This window comes from Trachymyrmex cornetzi, unplaced genomic scaffold, assembly GCF_001594075.2.
Source record: "Trachymyrmex cornetzi isolate Tcor2-1 unplaced genomic scaffold, Tcor1.1 scaffold248, whole genome shotgun sequence".
NCBI lineage: Eukaryota > Metazoa > Arthropoda > Insecta > Hymenoptera > Formicidae > Trachymyrmex > Trachymyrmex cornetzi.
Genome location: NW_017297144.1, coordinates 695,823 through 708,255, shown reverse-complemented (window position 1 = coordinate 708,255; position 12,433 = coordinate 695,823). Strand labels below are relative to the sequence as shown.

Genomic DNA, 12,433 nt, shown 5'->3' with positions numbered 1-12,433 from the left:
AATCTCATTTATTTCTTGCCGAGTTTCTTGCGCATTATTATTTAAATGACAATAAATAATACGCAAGAAACGATTATTTTGTTGAAGGAAACAAAATATTTTTTACGTAGATCCAAAAATAATCTTGTTGGACTATTAAAATAATTATTTAGAAAACTCAAACATGATAAGTAATGCTACAAAAAATTTTGATATTTTAGCAATTAGTTTGAACGTTCTACATATATAATTATTTTTATAGTCCAACAAATTTATTTTTAGATCTGCAACTAGGTAGCTAAATTTTTTAATATTTCAACAAAATCATTCTTTCTACATAAAAAAAATTAAAGCATGTATAATGTTTCGAGTGATTATCTCAAAGTTTAATATCGCATATTTAGGTTAAAAAAGAGAGAGAACTCTTTGAAGAAATACACAGAAAGGACGGTTTTGTTAAAGTGCCTAAAAATTTAACTAGATACAGATTTGAAAATAATTTTGTTGCTCTACCCATTAAAATAATTATGCGGGACGCTCGAACTGTTGCTGGAATGTAAAAAATTTTACAACATTATGCCTGAATTCCTGCATAATTATTTTGATCCAACAAAATTACTTTCATATCTGTATTCATACCTAAATTTTTAGATTTACTTGAATAAAATCACACTGTCCGTATAGATAATTTCAATCACACTATATTCCCAAAATCTTTTTCTTAGCGTGAGCATTGTTATTCTTTTTCAAATAAGTTTTTGAAACATTTCTCCCCGAAAATTAATATGGGATGTTTAAGACGCTCCTTTCTCATTTCGAGATACGAGGTAAGATCGAAAATCGAGGAAGAACAGTAACGCTTTCTTCTCAATATCTTACGGACTTGAGAGCCGCTGCTCGCATGAGTTTCATTAATCTGACCGCGCCTGGAGCCTCGTCTTGTATCGTGTCTACGTGTGCACCGTCTCGCACGTTTCGCCTTGCACGTGTATGTGTGTGTGTGTGTGTGTATTTGTGTGTGCTCTTGGTTTACACGAATACGAGCGCGCGCGAGTGAGCTAGCAACCCGGTTCATTACCGTCTCCGGTGTACAAGCGCACGTATATGTAAGAGCCCTGTGCACGTGGACCGACTCTATGTGCGCACGAAATAAAAATACGAAGCAGGTAGAAGTGTGCTCGAATAAAAAGACGGACGTACAGGGTGATCGGAAAGTAATAGCCGTGATTTGTCCAGTGAGAGGAGAGACCTATATGGGTACGTGAGCTTGCGCGCAAATCATCCAAGGACTATCCTTATTGCCATCGAGATCCCACCTGCTATTCGATCAGAAACACGTGACTCTCGTCGTTTGTTTATAAAACAATAATTACGCGAGGGTTGAAAATTTTTCACGAGCGTATCACCGTTAATCTCGCACATTTTTCCGTTACGCTTCCCGATGGCGAACGCGCGGCAGTGCGTGGCAAAAGATAACTCAAGGAATCGATAATTATCAACTTTCAGGCCGACTAAGTGTACCTGAGGTCCGAACCGGTTTGGCATACATTCATGAGAACAATCGTAAATCAATTTGAAAGATTGAACTTTTGACAAACGCCTTCGGGTGGCCAGCGGGGTTAGGTCAACATTGAATCATGCGGGAAATAATGACAATTTGTGAATGACCATCAGCTGAACATTTTATTTTTCATGTAACGCACAGTCTATCTTCCGATATCATTTATTTACTTTGTCACATTAATTATCGTCAGAACTCGACGTCAAATGTCAAATAAATCACTTCCTTTATAAATTTGGTCAATTTTAATTTTCCGAGAAGTAGCAATTTCTCAGCACATAAAAGTAGAATGTCCAAGAAAAGACGTAATATTCTAATTTTATGCCGAAATGGAAAAAAAACACAATACAAGCATATGCATTGTCCAATCAATTCCAATCACTTAAAATTGAAGAAATTAAATTAAAACTAATTTTTTCTCAAAGAGAAGCAACGTTCCACTAAATGAAGATAAACGAAATAATTATAAATATAATGAATAAATAAATATGATGTATCATTTGATTTCTATCATAATTTCAAGAATGATCTTTAGGCATAAATTTATCTCCATTAATCCAAGCTGCGTCCGAAATCGAACGATACAAGTTTATAATCGTCGGATTGCTAATCTTCGCAGTGATGGGTATCATTTGTTAACGTCGATCACGGCAGTGAGCGCGTTTGAATAGAGCGGATCGATGAATAAAACAATAAACATGTTTGCCATCGTGCTGATATTAGGGTCTTAAAACTCCGTTAAATAAATCACGTGTAATTAACGTTTGAATCTTTAACCAACTTCTTCTTTTTACGCCGTAGCGCGTATAACAGCATGAGTATACCGAGTGCGTATCATGGATTAAAACGAACAATGCACCTCGTATGAAGAATGCGCGCGACGAGAAAAGTTCCAATTTTCGTAATCGAGTTAGATTTACAATGTTGAATAAGGTCAACACGAGACGCGAAGGTTAATTAAACGCATCCCGGATTCTGACGTCGTTTCAACGCTGATCCATTCTCATATCCCAGGAATTTCTCCTTCTTCGATCAGAAATTCCGATGATCCTAACCGCGATCGTTGCTTTCCTACTGCCGGAGTGCTTTCTCAGCGAAGATGCGAGAGGGACGTGGGGGACGAGAGTAGAAATGGAGAACCGCGTAGACTCGTAGAGAGGCGTACACCCACAGTACCGCACCGCACCGGTTCAAGTACCGCCGCCACCGCGTCCGGCGGCGTCTTTTATTTATAGAATGGCGATGTGTAAAACTGAAAAAAGGCAACGTGGGATTAATCAACGACATTCTTAATACCCGCCGCGGGCGATGACGGAAGTTTTCAGGATTGCTGCCGGCCGCATGGCACGTTTCATGCGGTTTCATGCGGTTTCATGCGGTGCGCGGCCCCGGCCCCGGCCGTATCGAAGAAATCTTGCAATCTCGTGTGCACTGCCGAGCGAATAAATTCGCTGACGAGCCGGGAGATAAGGTGATTTAACTTTATTAATTAAAGAGTATCTGCCGAGAATCCTGTTTATCGAAATCAATCCTCGTTTCTCTTCTCTCATTTTCTTTTTTATTACAACACCATCTCCGTTTCTAAATGCCAAAATTATTTCAACTTGAATTATTTTAGGAAAAAAGTTTAATTTTTTTAATAAATCTTATAAGACTCAAAGTTTTTATCTTTCTTTACGTATAGCAATATAGCGAGTAGCAATTCTTCGTCGTATCGCGAAAACTAAAATTCATTAAAACCTACACTCTAAATTTCTTGCAGTGAAATCTCACTTCAAGAGAGTGAAAATGCAATCACCCTTGAGAAAAAGTGAAAATATTTCACTTCTTGAAAAAAAGTGACGATCTTCATTCTTTTTAGAGTGAAATCTTACTTTTTTGGAATGAGATTTCACTTTTTTGAAATGAAAATTCACTCTAAAAAGAACGAAGATCGTCACTCTTTTTTCAAAAAGTGAAATATTTTCACTTTTTTTCAAGGGTGGTTGCATTTTCACTTTCTTGGAGTGAGATTTCACTGTAGGAAATTTAGAGTGTACTATATGACAAAGAGATGTTTTGAAAACTTAATTAAAAATGGATTTAATTCTTAAAGTAAAAATAGATTTTCCCTATATGTAGAGAATAAGCTTGATATAGACGCGACATTAAGCATTCATCTTTACAACATACTTGGTTGTAGAGAAATTAATAGCGAATCGCAAACGGCAAAGTAAACGCAGCAGGCAACTCCAAGAAAAAAAGACTAATCGCGGAAGTGCATCGCGAATCATACCGCGATCGATCCGATCGGCGCTAATTAACTGTCAAATTAACGCGAGTTATCGTCCCCTCGAGAGGGCCGCGAGGAAAGGGATCTTGACTCCGATCGTACGCTATCGTGCATGTTCACCATCGAGAATTATTACGAGCGTGCGATGCCTTCTGTATTTTTCTATTAAGTTTCTCTTTAATCATCGTTTTATATATAGCGACTGAAGAAACAGAAAAATTAAAGACACATTTATTAAAAATATAAAAAAATATGAAAGCTACATGTTTATATATTCATACAAATTTTATTATATAGTATCTAGAATTATTTAGATAGATTTACAAATCTGAAAAAAATAATTTTGTTGCATGCTAATTATCAAAATAATTATGTAGGACGCTCAAACTAGTAGCTAGAATATCAAAACTTTTTGCAGCATTGCTCATCGCGCTTGAGATTTCTACCTCAATTATATTTTGACAGTTCAACCAAATCATTTTCAGATCTGTACCTTCCTAAACTGTTAGATACTTTAGTAAAATTGTTTTTTCCGTGTTGGAAAAAGATTAATGCCTATCTAATGAATATCTGCGTCTTGTATTATCATCGGATTTGCATAAAATATGTAATTTGCGATCGTATTTATCTGCGTATTACCTGAATGTGAATAGTATAAAGTAAAATAAGGCGCACATTAGCCTTTTAAAGAAGCTTAAGAGGAAATTGCGCCATGCGGAGCAGCAGCGCGTATGACGTAGAAAGGAGTGGTTACCTTGATACTAACATGAATGATAGATATTGTAAAAGTGTCAACTGCAATACTATTATTTATGCAACATCCGCAACGATCGTATATATATATATATCCAATATTCGAATCACCGTCCGCGTTCGTTTACTGTCGCGCGAATTTGTGCAATGTTCTTGCATTCAATTTACTGATGTAAAACAGAGAATGCAACGAGATTACTAAATCAATATAATTTTTTTGTTAATATAACTGAAAATCGCATTTAATTGTTTACAAATGCAAATAAATACAGAATCCGTGCGTTTAATAATAAATATAAAATAACTTCAAGATTCAATTTACGACTTTAACGAACAAAATATTTACTATCGCATCTAAAAAAAAAGATTGCAATTTAAAAGTCGATCATGAATTCCTTAGTATCGCGTGCCATTGATTTATGCATTAACTTATTTTATATTTTTGCACATTTGTATATGGTTTTATAAATGTCTCTGTAGATTTACTTTGTGCAAAAACACAATGATCAATCATTCATTCTTATTAGAATTTGATTCTATAAAAAAAGTTTAATGATGAAAGATAATTAAACAGACGTAAAATAATGCAGTATCTATAAAAAAAGTAAAGAAACGTTGATTACAGAGGAGAAAAATGTCCCATGCATCTTAAGACAAATGACTACGCAATTGTAAAATTCTACATCGCAATGCAACGGAATTGGCCTACGCCATCCACCGCTGATTCTAATGACGGACATTTTTTTCTAATTATTCGTCCGGAGAAGTGTTCATTATTTCGCAATTCCTTGGTCCTTAAGCACCGACGTGTACTTAAGTTGCGCACAATTATTGGCACGATACCGTTCGCGTTGGATGCATTTTCTCGCGAAGCAAAAAACATACGATGCGTACTCAACAAACACATGGTGGTTGTCAGAGAAGATGTTATTCGAGACTTTACGTTTGATCATGAAGATCGTGAAAACTAATTCCGTCTCTGCCGAATGAATCAGAATTACGTGCAGGCAATCAAAATATAGTAGACAAGTTCTATCTAATATCTTTTGTATCTATGAATTATTTAAAATGTCTGTCTTCAAATTCTTAAAATTCAGTAATGTATTTGTCATAATTTATAATTACAATTATAAATTATATAGAATTTATATGTAAATTTTACGTTATACATTTGAGCGCAAAGTTATCCCTTCAATGGTTATTAGGAAGTCCAATCCTGCCATACTAAAAGTGTGATTATTATTGTTCCAATTTTTAATCAGTTTTGCGTTATGATTTTGTGCTAAGTTTTATTTAAGTGAGGCACACACTATTGGACTACCTATTCCAATCATTTCAAGATTAAATTTAATAGTGTATTTATTCTTTCTTTCCCTAATTTTATATAATTAGATTGTTTATAAAAATCGAAATTATATAAATATTTTGTCATCAAAAGTAAAATATATGAAAAACTTACACTACTTGCATTAAGAATGATATTTTCTTGCACGTAAAATTTACGTCTCGAAATAACAATACAGCATCACTCAACAGAGGTAGCATTCTAGAATGAAACCAAAAATAATTATCCTATATAGCGATAAAAATTCGCAATACATTGAAATAAATCCGAATGTATATCTTTATTTCTTAAAATACATTATCTCAATACCCAATTAATAATTAGGTATGTTATCTAAATATATGACATTTCCGACTTTTCAAGGAGCTATCCAAAATTCTAAAGGATATCTGTGTGACACTCGGAAAATATATCGGCCGTAATAAAAAGTTTAGCTTGTCGCTTCGAGTTCAGACGTAACTCGATGCAACAGGTTCGCGGCAAGGACTGCCGATTGATCGCGATTCCCACGAACGCACCGCTGTCAGAAACGGTGCAACAACTAGGAGGACCTCGGTGGATGCGCGAATATGATCGGTGCGGAAATTGTCGGTTTCACAATATGCTGCACGCGCGAATTAAGACGCCGCGTTCGCTAAAAATGATTAATAAATATGACTATCCGGGGGACCGTCGATCGGTCGAGGAGCCCCGCGTGTCTGCGTGCGTGCGTGCGTGTGCGTAAGCGGGCCTCGGTATTTTGTCAGAGACGTGCACTTATCCCATCATGCACGCCGCCCTTTCGTTTCTGCCTTTTTCCCTTCGGTTTCCTCGCGCTCTATCGTTCCACCTACCCGTTCCTCCCTCTTTCCATACACACGCGCGCATACACGCGTATGTACGAACGTGCACACGCACGCACGTGCGTTTTAAGTACACGCAAAAGCTGTGTTTATCATTCCACGGCAGCCTTCCCAACTTCCTCCCTCTCCTCTTGCCCATTATCCACTCGTCCGATGATTCTACCTTATTACCTGCAATGTAACGTACGTCTACGGGACGAGGATGCAGCCATTGACAAAAAACGGAGAGGAATTAAGGCAACGCGCGCAAGTAATCTTTCCATAACTTTGAGAGAATTATTTAGGTAGGAAGATTCGCGTGTCGTGCACATTGTACGATATCACGACGTTACGAGATAAATATTTCAAGCTTTTCCTCTTACATAATGCTTTTAATTAGAAACTGAGCTTTAGATCCAATTCCACCGATGTAAAATTAATTTTTATCTCGGATAAATAGTAAGTTAAACCAAGATTAAAGTTAATTTTATATTGGTGGAACCGGGCCCCTTGATCCTTTTAACTACAATATAGTGAGTATTATAATTGTTTCAATTTTTTGAATTAATATTATATTTCCTGTATAGAAGATAGGATTCTGAATTTTTTTTTATTTTTCGATAATAATATTCTTTATACTACAAATGAAATATCTGATTTTTCATCTGTACTTTCATAGTAATTTATTTGCCTTTTTGATGAGTAAGAAACGTTGGTACTTCTATAAGGTATCCAGATAACATCCAAAGTATTAAGGACATAGGGCGACCAATGAATTTCTTGTAAAATAAAATATGTTAGGTGTAACATAACGTAAGAAAGGCAATTTCAATGGATCGCGAATGTTTTGCGAAGCGTTAGGCATCCATTAATCAAAGGTGCGCTTTTCTACAAGCGGTTGATCAAGCATATGGCTTCCTATAAATTTCACATAGCGAAATTCAACTATCTTGAGAGAGTTGAATCATCATACGTGCACACACGCGCCGGATACTCCGGCCGAATGATTATAATAAATTCGATCGCAGCGTGTGAGCGGCGAGAGATGCTGCCATAGATGCAGGCACAGACGTACGTTTACACTACGAATCGCAACCGACATGCAGTGGGTCAATTCGATTCCGCCTGGGGGGGGGGGGGGGGGGGGGGGAGGGAGCCTTTTAATAACCCTTTCCCTTGAACTCCGCTCGATCGGAGGTTCGAAAGTCGCGGCAAGGTTAAGTACTTGCACTCCGTTGCTCGTCGGATGCCCTTTCTTCCGGTTTCGAACAAGGCAGCAGATCACCGCCGATTGCGAGAATTAAGTTCTTTCCTCGTCGACAAATTGTTAATTACAAGACGCATTTCCCAAATTTGCGCGAGAGAGTTCCAGCTTAAGATCTTGACAGCGCTTAGAAGCTGACTGAATGTAATCAAGTAAAATAATTTTATCAAAAATTCAGAAATTAACTCATCTAAACTGACCCATAAATAACTGTTCCGTAATTTTTAAGACCGTTTTAAAGCATTTGTTATTCCTTAACGAGTGAAGTTTAAGATAAGGAGGTCGTATAAAAGAATTTAAATTTTTTATAACTCGTGAAAAATTTTGGTAACAAAAAATCTAAATTCCTGCAGCGTGTATACAAAGATTTATAAGACCGGACGAGGGTAATGAAGATTTTCTTTTGTTTCCTCTGGCCACGAGGGGGAAGAAAAAAAAAGGGACATAAAAGGACAGAGCAAAAGGATGGCCACTGGATAATTTCATGTCGACGAGCGTACTGCATATGCAAGTGCCATTGCAGTGTCACGACGCGACGACTGGTTACGTTTGCTATTGTGTACGTCGGCACGTACACTATCCTCGAAAAGTTTTCCGACGTACGCACAATAAAAGATCACATGTTGACGAGAGTTACATTCGGGAAAATTGCGGCAAATGCAAAACTCGTAAATACGCAAATTGAAGAAATATGTAGGAAGTAATTCGAAAGACTTTTTACTCGTAAAATTTTTCGTTATTGCTGCTAGAAATCTCTTTGCCTTCGCTGCCGATGTCTAAAAACTTTTCGGTGATAGTATACGTGTGTATTTCACATGTGATGGTACACGGTCAACCTCTTATTTTTTCAAAACATACAAGGTTGGGCAACACGAGCCAGATATAAATGCAAAAGACTATTTAATAATATTAGATTACATACAAACGTTTCGACCCCGATCGAGTCATTTTCAATGTTAAAAAACAAATAATAACGTCTGAATATATAATCATAAAGAATTTGTCAAGGTTTATATATTCCGACGTTATTAGTTTGTAATTTTAAATTTGTTTCCTGACATTGAAAATGACTCGATCGGAGTCGAAACGTCTGTATGTAATCTAATATTATTAAAAAAAATATTATTAGTCTTTTGTATTTATATCTAGCTTGTTGCCCAATCTTGTATGTTTTGATTTATTCGAATCGAGACATTTCTTTTTACTCTTATTTTTGATTTCATTATTTATACGCAAGATCCTTTGTCGTTTGAGCGTATATGTGATTTACGATTTGGGCAAACATTTCACAAGCAAAATAACGGAAGTACGTATCTTCGATAAAGCGGTACTGAAATAGGACATTTTTTTTATCAACTCGATCGTTTCTGTACGATTGCATAATATATCGTAAAATACTTTTAAATCGCGTTTGGATTAATTGTTATTTCGAAGCAGAAATTTTTATTTAATAACTTTATTGTTTACGAACCCGATACGAGATTGTCAGATTAAAAATAAATCTCAATATTTTACCTTAAATTTTATAAATTAAACGGAATTTAAAGAAATATTATAAATAAATTTAAGGGCAAAGAATATCTGCAGATTCTTAATTATCCTAATGTCTAAATAGTAAAAGCCGAATTTAGATTCAAGAGGAAGAAACTACGGTTATTTAAAAAGCTTCTCCACTAAATTTCAGACATGTGTCCATTCAAACTACTTTACCGTCTGCTTAGATTTGGATCACAATTTTTAAAATATATTCAGGCGCTATTATCTTGAAGCAGCAAAATTTCTAATTCTTTGTAATATTATCGTACATACAACACATTTAACTCTCCGAGACATAAAAATCGAAATCCAAGCTGTTTATTATCGCAATACACATACATTATCTTTTTACGATAATGTAAAACATATTTTCTTTTGGTATCTGACTAAAACTGCTTCAGAGATGCACGCTCGTTATGCTTTCCGCGAAATCGAATCTATGAGCAACTCCCCTTTGGTCCTTCGTGCCTTCGCGAAAACGCGTCTTATAATAAAAGCGGTTCTTTCTTCCCATATAAACCCGTCATTACTTCCCCAACACCAACTCATTTTCAACATCATTGTGATTCTATATTGCATATTCAGATGCGCGAGGAGGCGAGACCGCGATGGTATTCGTGCTTAAACGCCGTAAAAACGCGTGCTATCGTGGCGATTAAGAAAAATACCGGATCGATCGATCGCAAAATTACAGCAATCAATATACATCTAGAGCGTTCTCAACGAATTAAATTAAATAAAAACGAAACGTATTTTACGCTTTCTCTTGTTTCGCGTCTTTTATGTTTCTATTGGCTGCATTTTTATTTTAAATATAAAGATATTAAAAAATATATTTTATTGCGAGAAAGCGCAAGGTAGAGATTGTTTAAAGGCCTACTAGAAATTGCAGGCGATATCGTGTTACGATTAAATTTTAGTCTAGAATTGAAGATTATCCGTATTTTTGTTATTTTTCGAAATGGTTTAACAATTAAACCAATGTTGTGGAAGAAACAAGAGTGCGGATGAGCTTAAATTGCTCAACATAATCGACACGAATCTTCTATCGAAGATAGAATGACACTTTTGCGTCTCCTATTTTCTGAAAGAAAAGCAGCTTAAATCACACAACACACTCCCAGATTAAATTTAATAATAAAATAATATAATATTGTGTGTGACAAATGAGAAATTAATCAGTTATATGAATATACTTGGCTTATTATCGACTATTAGTGGCTATTAGTGTATTTTTGGTTTATAATATGACATGATAATATTAATAATAAGAAATCAATTGGATACATTTGGCTTATTACTGGCTTACTACAAAATGTGTGTGATACGATAATATTAACAACAAATAAATCACTGGTATATTTGATGCTGCCAAGCACCTTGTACTTGACAATCTTTAAGCATAAGAAAATAAATCAGTCTTTTATTTCACGGAAAGAAGGAAATAAAGGACTTTGATTTATTATGCATTTGATGTATTATGCAAGATTCTTACTCAACAATACACCAAGATACAATATCTACATGTTTCCGCATCTTTATTCAAAATCTCGTGAATCTTCAACTGTTACGATAATTTCCATTCGGATGAAGTCTCTGACGGCGTAAGCAAGTATACATCAGTATACATGAACAGTCGAGCAAGATTCAAGACGTTGAACGCGAGGCGAGAGGATTACGAGCGCCGTCAAGAGAAGAAAGAAGATGAAACAAGCAAAAAAAAAAGGACAAACTCACCAGCAAAGTCGTGCGCTCGAAACGTCAAGATCCCAAGGTTCCGTAGGTCCAAACTCTTCGGCGTGACTAGGCGAAGAATGGGACGCGGGAGGGACGGGAGAGCGATGCACCCGCGGTACTGCTCGGCGAGAGGCAGCGGGCTGCTGTAAAATGCAGTTACGCAACACGCAACTGGTGGTGCACACGCGACGCGCGGCCGATCGAAGGCAAAAACGTCAGAGTGTCGCGACGGACGTCACCGTCCTCGTGTCGTGATCGCCGTCGTCCGCGAATATACAATTATCGAGCGTATCGCGACGGGAAAAAGAGACGGACACGCGGACTCTCCGAGCGCGCGGCAGGGAGAGAGAGAGAGAGAGGGAGAGAGCGCGAGAAAGAAAGGATGACAGATCGGAGCGAGAGAGAAATTCGCGTGTTCGAGGGAGAAAGAGAGAGAGGTACGCGCGAGGCGTGCTAGGGGCGTCACTCGCGAAGCACCGCTTTCACGCGCCGCGAGAGTAGGGCGCTTCTCCGGCTTGACAGCCAAGGCAAAAATCGGCAAAATCCACAGACCCAGCGTAGCAACGCTCCGCTCGCTCGCTCATCCGCTACACTGTCCGCGCACCGTCCGAGCGCGTCTACGTTCACTCCGCTTCGCCGAGTCTCGACTCTCGCGTTCGCGCGACTTCGGCCGCGCTCGGTTCGCGACCGAGCGCTTTCGTACGACGTGCGATGTGCCACGAGCTTTCGGAATTAAAACCGCGGCACGGACGCCGCAGACCTCTTTTCTTTCCACGGCGCACGATGCACGAAGCGTAAGACAATTAATCAATCGGAGTCTTTTGTTTCGTGAAAAGGAAGGAAATGAAGGACTTCGATTGGTTCGATTTATCACGCGTCAGGTATTATGCAAGATTCTGTACTCCCGCCTTAGGGTATATTCACACTAACTTGTTTAAACGTATGCATACAGAAAATTATCCAATCACATTTTACCTGCGACTTTATAAGAGAAGGGCGATTGGATCATTTTCTTTATGCATACGTTTACGCGGCTACGCAAGTTGCGTGAATTTACTCCAATTAACGCGGGGTAATAATACTAGTGCTGCCATCTCGAGAGGGGCCGACCAACTAATTTATATACTTGCGGTCGATATCGTGATCCGTCGGTACAGCGGTAGAT

General features: G+C 37.5%; 1 protein-coding gene across 2 annotated transcripts in view; it reads right to left on the bottom strand.

Annotated features, from left to right (window-relative positions):
• The window catches only part of Ntan1 (N-terminal amidohydrolase 1), a 53,602-nt gene extending 41,694 nt beyond the window's left edge, over positions 1-11,908 (bottom strand). For both annotated transcript variants that reach the window (XM_018507959.1, XM_018507961.1), the window contains exon 1: positions 11,269-11,908. The gene's annotated coding sequence lies outside the window, so the exon portion shown is untranslated. The remainder of the gene's footprint in view (positions 1-11,268) is intronic.
• Positions 11,909-12,433: the final 525 nt, after the last annotated feature.